Source organism: Schistocerca serialis, chromosome 9 (assembly GCF_023864345.2).
Source record: "Schistocerca serialis cubense isolate TAMUIC-IGC-003099 chromosome 9, iqSchSeri2.2, whole genome shotgun sequence".
NCBI classification, from domain to species: Eukaryota; Metazoa; Arthropoda; class Insecta; order Orthoptera; family Acrididae; genus Schistocerca; species Schistocerca serialis.
Window position 1 is genome coordinate 265160624 of NC_064646.1, and position 14100 is coordinate 265174723.

At 46.8% G+C, this 14100-nt stretch overlaps 1 non-coding gene across 1 annotated transcript; it reads right to left on the reverse strand.

The window, feature by feature from the left end:
- Positions 1–5093: 5093 nt before the first annotated feature.
- Trnat-ugu (transfer RNA threonine (anticodon UGU)) lies at positions 5094–5167 on the reverse strand. Its single transcript has one exon. It is a non-coding gene; the product is annotated as a tRNA-Thr (tRNA).
- Between the last annotated feature and the right edge of the window lie 8933 nt (positions 5168–14100).

A 14100-nucleotide genomic window follows, 5' to 3' on the forward strand; every position in this document is an offset into this window, starting at 1 on the left:
CTTTTTATAAATTTTTAGCCTGAGTTGTTCATCTTAATCACCTCCATGAGGTTATGGAATAGAAGACTTATATCACAGCGCTTTAGAGTGTAGCATCACAAGAGGACCTCTTGTTGGAGATGGGTTTGAGTGTTAAAGAATTACAGCAGATTGGCCGAACATTTGTGCTCAGCTCGTTTCCTGGATACCGGTCACTTTGAACAGGACCACAGAGCCTGGAGCGTGGGTTGGTAATACAGAACAAGTGCATAAAGCAGGTGCAGCGCTAACTGTTCTCGGCGTGTTATTAAACGACGTCCTGCTAAATAGTTCGCATACGAGTTTATGCGAAAGAAAGAGAGGGGGAGGAGTTGGTGCGACGAGAGAATGGCGTAAAATAGGATAAAACCGCTGAGCTGTTCTGGAATCGGCGAAACTCCGGCCGCTCGTCAGCGCACCGTGATATTTCATAGCCCGAATGTGTTTAACCACGCACCCGCATTACGCTTTCAAATGGTGGTCCGTATTCACGAGCTATTTGTTTCTGTTAGCGGTAATGCAAAGTGTTTCACTTATTCATCCAAACAATAGTCTGCTGTTTCTAAAATAGCCGTGCATCGTAGTAATGGCACTGCTCATGTTCGGTAACAAGCTACTTTATTTGCGAGGGCCCCTGTATTCGTGTGTGTGTGTGTGTGTGTGTGTGTGTGTGTGTGTGTGTGTGTGTGTGTATGAGAGAGGGACAGAGTGCTGTTGTGAATAACGTGTCCCGAATCAATGTTCAGATGTCGGTAAATGTGGTTGCTCGAAGCGACGCGGATTTCTGACGGCCGCTGGTCGACAATTATTCCGAACTGTGCTAAATGAGAAATTTTTATGGGTCCACGGGACTGACAGAAAGACATTTTTCGTTATTATCCATCAGAGGGTTTGAGCCCTTTATACAGGTTCGTACAACAGGTGAGCCTTGGACTGTAGGAAAAGCAGAAAAGAAGAGAATCGAAACTCTTGAGATGTGGTCTGTCTGACTGCCACTCCCTGACGAAATGCATTTTATAAGTCTCAAATAAAATCAGCAAACCTCTTAGTGTTACCCGAAGTGGTACGTTGCTGATCTCCGTTTAATGCTTGGAAAAGAAAGAAGCTAAGCAGATAGCAGCTTGTGAAATGCCCAGAAAGCTTTCTGCTGTAAAAAGGATTGACAGGTTTCTTACGTCTTCGTGTATTCATTTAAATAACAACCTTGGTTCTTCAGTTACGACGTATTTATTACGTTCTCCATCTGTTAATACACGCAAGACCGCCACTGCACGTCACTTCAGTCACACACCTGTTCTCACACACGTCTCTGAACAAAGTCTACTCATATACTGCTTAAAAAATTGAATACGGTGAGGTTACAAAGGAAATAACAATAAGTCATTACATGAATGTAGTTAACTTTGTTCCTTAACTCAATTTTTATTAGACATTAACTAGTCTATACTAACAACGTAGTTGATCTCCGATCTGAATTTTTATACTCAAAATTTTTTATCTTTCTGTTATGTATTGTTACAAGCTTTTTTGTCTGATATCATTGGAAGAATTAAATGTTTCGTTAATCAGTTACTTCAGAAAAAATGTATTACAATATAGAAAATTTCCATAATAAAGAAATATATCAGTAACAGACAAATCACACAAAATTTTGGTGAGTAGTCGTCATTTAAATGCAGGCACAGTTCTCAAAACCGTTTTATGTTCATACATACAGTGAGTCCAAAAAGTATTCGTCTTTCTGCATATCTTTTAGAAAACAAAGTGTGCGTAACATGAAAAGAAATGTATACAAAATATAAAGAGCCAGTAACCTAAGAAGTACCTCCGTAAGTCATTTTTGCTGTAAAGCAAGGAAAGAAATACATTCAAATCGACAGCATGGTTAACAAAATTAGAAGATGTAATACAATAGCTAGTTCATAAAGTATTCGTCCACCATCTGAACTTGCCGAAATTCTGCGCGCAGTGATTAAACTATAACGCTGACCCACGGCACACACTAGAGTCAACCTGCGCGGCCCCACTCTATCGCCTGTTGTGATTTTGAACAGCGCCGATACAACGCAATTAGCGTCATGGGCCGTAAGGGTAGTGAACCGACGCTGATCGAAAGGAAACTTACTCTGCGCTTACATAATGAGTACAAATCTTCTTACGAGATTGCTAAAGTAGTCGGTAGACCTAGATCAATGGTTCAATCGATAATAGATCGATTTTGCGCAACAAAATCATTAAGAAACCAACCACGTACCGGACACCCTCAATCTTCGACTGATGCAGACGTGAGATTTGTCATGAGGGAAATGAAGAAGAAACCTAAAATCAGCGCTCCTTGGTTGGCTGAGGAGGTAGAGTCTAGGGAAAAGAAGGTATGTGCCAACACAATCAGAAATACCTTCAAAACGTATGGGTATCACGGCCGGGTAGCGGGCAAGAAATTTTGGGTCAGTGAACAGAATCGAAAGAAACGTCTTCATTTTGCGATGTAATAGAGATTCAAAGAGGCAGACTTCCGGAATAGAGTAATATTTTCTGATGAGAGTAAATATAACGTATTCCGGTCGGATGGCAGGCGAATGGTGTGGCGTAAGAAGAATACGGAGATCTTGCCACGCAATCTTGTGCCTACGGTTAAACACAGTGGCTTGTTGATGGTATGGGGCTGTATGAGAGTTGCAGGTGTTCGAAAATTACATTTCATAGAAGGTACAATGGGTCACCATATGTATATCAACATTTTAAAGGAAATCTCAACCCCAGCACCGAAAAATTAGGTCTGCAAGGAAATTACATTTTTCAACGAGATAAAGACCCAAAGCATTCGGCTCTAAATACAAGGCTGTGGCTCCTTTAAAATACCCCAAATCATCTTAACACCGCTCCTCAGAGCCCAGAAGTTAATCCTATCGAACACCTTTGCAAAGCACTGGAAGATAGCATCAGGAGAAGACACATTTCTAACAAGAGAGACCTAAAAGAAGTACTTCAAGATGAATGGGACAAAATTCCAGCTTCTCTGACGGCACACTTGGTCAAGTCGATGCCCAGACGACTACGATCAGTAATAGCTGCAAAGGGAAAGCCCAGTAATATTAATCTTTGTAATTGAAATCATATTTTCAGATTGTAAGTAAAAAAAAATGAGTGGACGAATACTTTTTGAAGTAGCTCTTGAATAAATTTTCCATTTTGTCAAATTTGTCATCGCTGTGGGTGTATTTATGTCCTTGTCCATCAATAAAAATGACTTACCAAGGTTCGTTTCATATCACTGGATGTTCACATTTTATGTTTCCTTCCTTTCACGTGACATATACGTAGTTTTTTTTTTTTTAAATTACAACTAGACGAATACCTTTTGGACTCACTGTAGATGTATACTTAATATAAATACCTACGCAGTGATTTTACAGCGTCCGACCAGGCCTCGGAAGGGCTCACTATAACCGACCGCCGTGTTATCCTTAGCCGATAGGTGTGACTGGATGCGAATTTGGAGGGGCATGTGGTCAGCACACCGCTCTCTTAGCAGCTGGCAGTTTTCGTGTCCGGAGCCGCGACTTCTCAGTCAAGTATGTCCTCAATTGGCCACCCAAGGGCTTTGTGCGCCCTACATGCAAACAGCACTAGCTAGGCCCGGATGGTCACCCATCCAAGCGCTACCGAAGGCCAGCAGCGCTAAACTCCGTGAAACGATGTTACCACTGCAGTAAGGCCCTTCTAGGTGAAGAGCAAAGAAATATCGACCTTGTACGTCGTATTTGTGATACAGGTTACCATGTTACATACGATGGTGACGTATCGGGTTTCGTACTAAAGATGAATGTGAGCATTCTCCCATTTCATTACATGTCACAGAAGGACGCTGAAAATGAAATATAATGGTAATAGAACAAATGAGGAGGTTGTGTTGTAATATCACTTTCATGAAGTGGTATTCTGCACAGGCATTTTTCGAACCGACGAATGATGATCGGCACTATAAAATATTTATTTTCGTAACGAATTAGGTAATCTACTGTTTGGATGTATGTATGTTCTATTTACGTGCATGTATCATGAGGTGGATAGATGCAGCGTATCTGCAAGCCAGGACGAGAAAAACATCGTACCACGATCGCGGCACCTACTGGTCAGGTGTTGATTCATGCCTTGGAGATATGGTGCGAGCCATGCAGGAAGAGTGGCAATGAAAATGCCTATAACGTCACAGGAACAAGAGAAAACTTATTATATAGAGCTCTCGATTGAAATCTATTAATTAAGACTGACCGTATTTGGACATAGAATTATACAGGGTGATTCAAAAAGAATACCACAACTTTAAAAATGTGTATTTAATGAAAGAAACATAATATAACCTTCTGTTATACATCATTACAAAGAGTATTAAAAAGGTTTTTTTCACTCAAAAACAAGTTCAGAGATGTTCAATGTGGCCCCCTCCAGACACTCGAGCAATATCAACCTGATACTCCAACTCATTCCACACTCTCTGTAGCATATCAGGCGTAACAGTTTGGATAGCTGCTGTTATTTCTCGTTTCAAATCATCAGTAGTGGCTGGGAGAGGTGGCCGAAACACCATATCCTTAACATACCCCCATAAGAAAAAATCGCAGGGGGTAAGATCAGGGCTTCTTGGAGGCCGTCCAGAACTTTTCCCTTTGCACAAACACCCATTCTCTGTAAATTGTTTATACGAACGTTTAATACACCACCTATCAGGAGGTTTAACACCATACTTCATTCGAAATGCACGCTGAACAACTGTCGTCGATTCACTTCTGCCGTACTCAATAACACAAAAAGCTTTCTGTTGAGCGGTCGCCATCTTAGCATCAACTGACGCTGACGCCTAGTCAACAGCGCCTCAAGCGAACAAATGTACAACTAAATGAAACTTTATAGCTCCCTTAATTCGCCGACAGATAGTGCTTAGCTCTGCCTTTTGTCGTTGCAGAGTTTTAAATTCCTAAAATTGTGGTATTCTTTTTGAATCACCCTGTATATTAATACCTTGAGCTGCAGACGGGCGTTGATATATATCAATGGGGACAGGTGAAAATGTGTGCCCCGACCGGGACTCGAACCCGGGATCTTCTGCTTACATGGCAGACGCTCTATCCATCTGAGCCACCGAGGACACAGAGGACAGTGAGACTGCAGGTGCTGAAGGCATTAATATATAATTCTAATTTCTTTCTATACGGCTGCAGGTCATCAATGGTGTCTGTTCTTTTGGACATGTGCGAAAGAACAGACACCATATCCATATAAGTACGTAGTTCTGGCGATACCGGCCATGACCTTCTTCTTCTGTGCGGATGCACGCATATTACCCGAACTCTTACGGTACTTGGTAAGAATCTCTTCCACGAGTAATGAGTGTGTTGTGTAGGGACACTACGAATGTAGTGTGTGGACATGTAAGGTGAGAATGTGGCTCTCGCGGGAGGCGTGCGTGAGATAGTCCCTGCAGTCGCACTATCCTCTGTGTCGTCGGTGGCTCAGATGGACGCAGTCGGCTTTCAGCCGTGATACCGTGCGGACGGGCTCGGCGCGCCGGGCAGTGCTCCGCAGAAGATGTTGTTCACCCGCTAGCGCGCGGTCGCGTCGTTGTATTGCCGTATAGTACCTGTACCGACCCGACATGGCGTTCTCATATCGAAAAGCTACAATCAAACTGACGTTCAACGCATCGTACACGAGACCGAAGGCCCATGAAATTGAACGGTTTCTACGAGACATCGGGCACATAGAACCACAAGAACTGATAGGAATTCATCTGTCTGTTGTAACCAGCACAGTGTACCTCAAACTGATTGACGAATCGGCCTGCGACAGATTACTCCAACGCTCTGCAAACGACTTTCGCTTCTATCACGCAGACGGTAACGTGAGCGTGGTAGGAGTTGACCATGCTGGTCTGGGGATGCGTACCGTGCGCATCTTTGAACTACCGTTCGAAGTTCCTGCCAACCTAGTCGTTGATGCGCTGCGGCCATACGGCACAGTTCTGAGCCACACAGAGGAGAAATGGAACACATTCGAAACGTACCCTGTCCGAGGCACGTTCCATCATACATTTTCGTTGGTGGCTGCCGCGCAATTGTTATATATGATGGACAACCGAGGACCAGCTCGGGCTGCGGCCAGGAGGGCCATGTTAGAACTGAGTGTCTGCAGCGCCGCCTCGTTCAGATGCCCCGCAATGAACTTCCCCAACGATCCACTATGACATCTCTCCCGCTAACATATGTGGAGGCGCCACGACATGATGTGATGGATGATCAAAACCTGCTGCCTCCTCAAGCCGCTGCCAGCTCCGTTGGAGAGTCAGCGCCGTCGACGAAGCCGCAGCCCAACGGTGCAGAGGTTCCTACAGCCTCTGCCCACCGCAGCGTCGTGGGCACCCAGCCACCGTCACTGTCGGGATCGGACACAGGGGTTCCTAGTGACCGAGACTGTGTCGAGCCCCGACCTCCAGTGGATATCGAATCTCGGACCCGAAAGCAAAAATCACCCAAGCGACACAAGAAGAGGCGATTGTCAACTGAAGAACAGGACAGGGATGTGAAGCCGGTGGAAGACATCGACTTCGTTGACTCGTCCACAATTGCAACGGACTCCAGTGGCATCATGCACCAGAAGGTGCCTGAAGACAAGGAACACTCTCCTAAATCTGGTGGCCCAGAAAACGAGGCGCATCGCGTCGACTCCCAAAATGTGGCCTCCTGTGAAAGCGACCAGCCCCCAATGACATCACAATCGTCTATTGGTGATTGGGCAGACGATATGGAGGCAGATGATGCACAGCAAACATCGATATCTCCACCAGAGCCCATGGCTGACATTGAGCCCGGAGGGCTCTGCCAGTCAGGGACTCATACGGCACAGTAATGCATAGCATGCAGCTGGATGGCTCTGTGGAGTGTGAGATCACTGTGGGCTTGCACCGGCTCACTGCCTCCGCCATCTGATATGTCTCAGTCATACTGTGTGGGAACAGTCAATGTAAATGGTGTCCACTCCACTGTGAAGACCTGCATGTTACACGACATGATCAGAGCGGCAGACTTGGACATTGCCCTTCTCCAGGAGGTCCGTCCCGAGCTGCGTTTAGACCTATATGGCTACACCACGTACAGCCTACCCGTAGGTGATGGTGCAGGAGGAACGGCCATCCTTGAGATGGCATAGACGCGACGGACGCGACGTACTTGCCGAACGGGCGAGGCATCGCATTCACACTTGGCGCAGTGCGCCTCATTAACGTCTACGCTCCCTCCGGTAATTCGCGCCGTGGTGACAGGCATGTCTTCTATTCGGAGGAGGTAGCCCCACTTTTGCAAGGAAATATGGACCATTACATAGTGGGCGGCGATTTTAACAGTGTTCTGCGGCCCGAGGACCAGATACCGCATCACGTCCCATGCCCGGCTCTACAAGCATTGATACGTGACCTCGCGCTCCACGACACATGGCTCTTACATCATGGGACCCAGAGTGGATATACGCACTTTACCAGCCATTCTGCCAGTCGTCTGGACCGGATATACGTCTCGCGTGCCCTCCGCACAGCAACCCGTGATGCAGAACTCTGGCCGACGGCCTTCACGGACCATCTCGCGTACATCTGCACTGTCACCTTACCCCGACAACTCACAAGACGCAGCAGGGGCCCGTGGACGCTGAACGTCTCCCTCCTTCGCGAGGAAGCGTGTCGGCGAGCAGTCACTGACACGTGGCGTCGATGTATCAGGCGCCTGCCCATGTATGCTTCCACGTTGCTGTGGTGGCTGGGATGTGTCAAACCTGCACTCCGAAAGACCTTGATGGCCTACGGGCGTGACAGATCGAACTGGCAAAGGGCAACATCGGAATTTTACTATATAGCGTTACGTGAGCTGGCGACGCAACCGCCGTCTCCCGAACGTCAGATGTCCGTACAACGCATCAAAGCTCGTCTACTTAGCATCAGGACCGAGCAGCTCGAAGGTTTCCGCATCCGTGCGCGAGTGCAAGACTGTATCCCCAACGAAACAGCGTCTGTGTATCACATTGTGCGCGAGAGGCGCCACCGCAAACGTCAGCTCATTACGGCGGTGAGCACGGAGGAGGGCGGCCGCGCAGTGACACAAACGGACATCGCGCACACGTTCGCCAGACACTATGGGACCTTGTACATGGAAGATCCGCGAAATGTACGTGATTATGACGAGCTGTTGCACGATTTTCCCGCCCCTCGGGACGTGGCACCCGATGATAGTCTGCTGTTGCCCATTACACCCGACGAGCTGACATCGGCCTTGGCACGTGGAGCACCGAACAAGTCGCCTGGACCGGACGGTTTACCCCTGGAATTCTACCGCACTTTTTACCACCTTATGGGTGACAAGTAGCTCCAAATGTTTCAAGACCTGATCCGCCCTGATTTCACTGTTCCCACAGAATTCACAGAAGGCATCTTGATCCCAGTACCGAAACCGAATGGTGATTGTAGGTGGCAGGACTTTCGCCCACTCACACTCCTCAACAACGACTACAAGATCTTCGCCCGTATTCTCCGCGCGCGTCTCCACACCGCTATGGGGAAAGCCATCCACACCGATCAGACATGTTTAGGTGGTGTCAGCAACATTCATACGGCGTTAGGAGCATACCGCGACGTAATTGCTTTGACGGCGGCCTGCAAAATACGAGGCGCCCTTGTCGCCGTAGATTTTGACCACGCATTCGGCCGCGTCGACCACGGCTTCTTACGCGCAGTTTTGCAATACATGGGCCTCTCTCCGTAGTCTGCATAGGTGGTCCTTCTGGTCCACGGAGCGCGCTCCCACATGATGGTCAACGGTTATCAGTCTGGTCACATTGTTGTTGGACGGTCAGTGCGACAAGGGTGCCCCCTGTCGGGTATATTATTTGCTGCAGCGCTTGAACCAGCTTTACATGGTCTACGACAGCAATTAACTGGTATCTCCTTGCGGGACGTGACCTTTCGTTGTGGTGCATTCGCCGACGACGTGGTGTTCCTGGCCAGATCAGAGGATGAAATGCATATGGCGCTACAGTGGCTACGCCAGTACGGGGCGGTCGCTGGGAGCGTCATCAACGTGAAGAAGACAAAATACATGGATGTCGGAGGGGGCGCTTTCCCACACAGCGGCGGTGCCCTTTGACAAGATGCCCGTACTCAAGTGTTTAGGAGTGCAATTCTACAGCAATGTCCGCCGCACGGCGGCGGCTACGTACCGCCGGCTCCTACACCAGACACGTGCTCTGCTGCAGGACAACAAACTGCGTCGCTTGAATATGCTCCTCAGAACACGTTATGTCAACACCTATCTTGTCTCAAAACTGAACTATTTTGCGCATATCCTTCCCTTGATGGCTACGATGGCCGACAGATTTCAAGCAGCATATGGACATTTCGTAAGCACCGGTCTTGTTTTTAAAGTCCGATACGCCACCCTGACACTGCCGCAGCGGGCGTGCGGTATCGGTTTAATTCAGGTATATAACCGTGCGCGATCGCTTTATCTCAACACTTTGCGTCGCACATGGACCTCTGCCCACGCCACTCTGACGGGCACCCTGATAGCGGAAGTGGCACCACACTCTCTGCATCCCCCGGTTTCTGTAGGACACATTTCATCGGCACTCACCCACATCAGAGAGTTCGTGATTGACTTCAGCTACTTACGGTCAGAATTTCCGACGACACGGAAGCCCAGCACAAAAGACTATTATCGCCTCTATCAACAGCAGCAACCTGTAAATACGGTCACCCACAGACATCCTGAAGTTGCCTGGAACACGGTGTGGCGAGCGGTACACACGCCTTTTCTACCTACGACGGTGCGTTCATTGTGGTACGTGGTTGTGAATGGGAAGTTCGCTACTCGTCAGAGGCTACATTCCATACATCTGACGACCCCTTGTGTCCGACATGCTCAGTCGCTGACTCGGATGCACACCGTCTGACGTGTGCCGCGACCAGCGAGTGCTGGCTACTGATGCAGCGCATGCTGGCATTACTCTTGCGGCGATTGCCAGAGTCTAACTCCCCTGATGACGTATTGCACCCCGACGGCGTATACTTTCGATCAACCGGAGCGAACGCCGTTAACTGGCTAAAAGGCATGGCCGTTTACTACATATTTTGCGATGCTCCCAGAGGCACACTCGACTTTTGGTCCCTATTGATGACGACACATGCAGCTTTCAGCCGCCACTCGAAGTACAGAACCCGTTTCGCAAACTATTTAGGTTCATTATTTGCGGATCCTCCTGCTCACTGGGGCGTTCCGGGTATGAGACGCTGAAAATGAAGAAGAATCCTGGAGCATATTGATCCTCTACGGACGGAATATGGGGGAACCCCTCCCAACAGACGAGAAGACGACTCGGACGCTCGGCTACGGCAGTTGTGGGATCTTTCTTTGTAATGAAACGAAAATAAAACTATAATACAAAAAAAATGTTATAAAAATTAAAGAAATAAATAAATAAAACACCATCGACAAACCCATTGCATCCTCTTCCTGATCCTTCGACCCGTGAACTCGAACACGTTGCTTGGGCGTGGCGGCGGGATGGCCAGGCTTCGGGTGTCGATCCCTGCCCTAGCCGTCTTCCTGCTCCTGCAGCGGTTCATTAGATAAAAAAAATGGATAGAGCGTCTACCATGTAAGCAGGAGATACCGGGTTCGAGGCCCGGTCGGGCACACATTTTCACCTGTCCCCGTTGATATACGAGGGCAGTTCAATAAGTAATGCAACACATTTTTTTTCTCGGCCAATTTTGGTTGAAAAAACCGGAAATTTCTTGTGGAATATTTTCAAACATTCCCGCTTCGTCTCGTATAGTTTCATTGACTTCCGACAGGTGGCAGCGCTGTACGGAGCTGTTAAAATGGTGTCTGTAACGGATGTGCGTTGCAAACAACAGGCAGTGATAGAGTTTCTTTTGGCGGAAAACCAGGGCATCTCAGATATTCATAGGCGCTTGCAGAATGTCTACTGTGATCTGGCAGTGGACAAAAGCACGGTGAGTCGTTGGGCAAATCGTGTGTCATCATCGCCGCAAGGTCAAGCAAGACTGTCTGATCTCCCGCGTGCGGGCCGGCCATGCACAGCTGTGTCTCCTGCAATGGCGGAGCGCGCGAACACACTCGTTCGAGATGATCGACGGATCACCATCAAACAACTCAGTGCTCAACTTGACATCTCTGTTGGTAGTGCTGTCACAATTGTTCACCAGTTGGGATATTCAAAGGTTTGTTCCCGCTGGGTCCCTCGTTGTCTAACCGAACACCATAAAGAGCAAAGGAGAACCATCTGTGCGGAATTGCTTGCTGTTCATGTGGCTGTGGGTGACAATTTCTTGTCAAAGATTGTTACAGGCGATGAAACATGGGTTCAACATTTCGAACCTGAAACAAAACGGCAATCAATGGAGTGGCGCCACACCCACTCCCCTACCAAGAAAAAGTTTAAAGCCATACCCTCAGCCGGTAAAGTCATGGTTACAGTCTTCTGGGACGCTGAAGGGGTTATTCTGTTCGATGTCCTTCCCCATGGTCAAACGATCAACTCTGAAGTGTATTGTACTACTCTTCAGAAATTGAAGAAACGACTTCAGCGTGTTCGTAGGCACAAAAATCTGAACGAACTTCTCCTTCTTCATGACAACGCAAGACCTCACACAAGTCTTCGCACCCGAGAGGAGCTCACAAAACTTCAGTGGACTGTTCTTCCTCATGCACCCTACAGCCCCGATCTCGCACCGTCGGATTTCCATATGTTTGGCCCAATGAAGGACGCAATCCGTGGGAGGCACTACGCGGATGATGAAGAAGTTACTGATGCAGTACGACGTTGGCTCCGACATCGACCAGTGGAATGGTACCGTGCAGGCATACAGGCCCTCATTTCAAGGTGGCGTAAGGCCGTAGCATTGAATGGAGATTACGTTGAAAAATAGTGTTGTGTAGCTAAAAGATTGGGGAATAACCTGGTGTATTTCAATGCTGAATAAAACAACCCCTGTTTCAGAAAAAAAATGTGTTGCGTTACTTATTGAACTGCCCTCGTATATCAACGCCTGTCAGCAGCTGAAGGTATTAATATATAATTCTAATTTCGTTCTAGATGGCTGCAGTTTTGCTTTAGGAAAGGTAAGGGCATCAGAGAGGCAATTCATGTCCGAAAGAATAGACACCACATCCATATAAGTATATGTATTTGGACTTTGTCCTTATGAATGTTTTTGCGATGTTCCGAATAATGTAACGCAGAGTTATTGGAAACAAGAACAATTATTGGAGAGAAGAACAATAAACGAAGCGTTGTGAATCAAAAGCCTCGCATTTGTTTCGAGAATTGGGTGATGGCCTTCTACTCCTAACTTGCAGCGGTAACTGCAATACTTCGAAAAAAGTAGCTCGATCAGAACAGGTTGGAGAGCGTGCTGAAATAGTAAGGTGATCAGGCTTGACTAATAGGAAATCTTAGCTCCCGATCAGACTAGACTTTGCCACTCAGTTCCACGGTAAAGGACCAGTGCAACACCTTAAGTTTCTTCGGAGACTCGGCATAGAAACGTATATGTGGAAGACAGAAGCTGAAAGAGCAGATAGGATGATGAAACATGTGTTAAGAAGTCAGTGATTAACTAGAGGGAACCGTAAAGAGCAAAAACTGCAGGGGAAGACAGAGACTGGAACATATCCAACAAGTAATCGAATGCGTTGGATTAAAGCGCTAATGACGCGATAGAAAAAGAAACGAGACGACATAGAAGAGATAGAGGATCCAGTATTAGACTCAGAATTTACAAGGGCTTTAGAAGACTTAAGATCAAATAAGGCAGAAGAGATAGATAACATTTCATCAGAATTTCTAATATCTTTGGGAAACATGGCAACAAAACGATCATTCACGTTGGTGTTTAAAATATATGAGACTGGCGGTATACCATCTAACTTTCGGGAAAACATCATCCACACAATTCTGAACATGGCAACAGCCGACAAGTCCGAGAATTACCGCGTAATCAGCTTAACAGCTCATGCATCCTACTTGCTGACGACAATAATATACAGAACAATGGAAAAGAGAGTTGAGGATGTGTTAGACGGCGATCAATTTGGCTTTAGAAAAGTTAAAGACACCAGAGAGGCAATTCTGAAGTTGCGGTTGATAATGAAAGCAAGATTAAAGGAAAATCTAGACACGTTCATAGGATTTGTCGTCCTGGAAAAAGCGTTCGACAATGTCAGATGGTGCAAGATGTTCGAAGTTCTGTGAAAAATAAGTGCAAGCTATGGGGAAAGACGGGTAACATCCATTATTTACAGGAGCCAGGAGGGAACAGTAAGAGTGCAAGACCAAGAACGAAGTGTTCGGATTGAAAAGGCTGTAGGACGAGCATGTAGTCTTTCGCTCCTACTGTTCAGTCTATACATCGAAGAAGGAATGATGAAAATAAAAGTTTAAACGTGCAATTAAAATTCAAGTTGAAAGCATATCAGTGATAATGTTCACTGATGACATGCTATCCCCAGTCAAAGTGAAGAAGAATTATAGGATCTTTTGAGCGAAATTAGCAGTTTTTATGTAGCCAGATGATCTAACTTCTGCCAATCTTTAACGATATCTCAACGTAAAAATTGTCACATGTCTAAGAAATATTTTATTAAGTCACGCTCCTTGATATATCATGTTATTAATTTTGTAGTCAGGCCTGGTGGTCTAGCGCTAAAACACGTACCTGGAAACCGAGAGATCGTGGGATCGAATTCCGGTCGTACCTCGGAAATTTTCTCTCCATCTGTGATCTAACCATCACCTCTCAACGATATAACGAGGAACGACACATGCTTCGGATTCCATGTTAAAGTGTAGGTCCCCTTTCCCTGCTTGGATAACTGTGATAGATAAGGGAAAAGGCAAGCAGCCAAATTGACCTCAAATCGAAAGACATGCACTCAGACATTAACCCGCACGAAATTATTGTTGTTATTAATTCCGTGTGTTCTTATTCTTTATTGAAAATCAAGTTGCAGTGTGCTA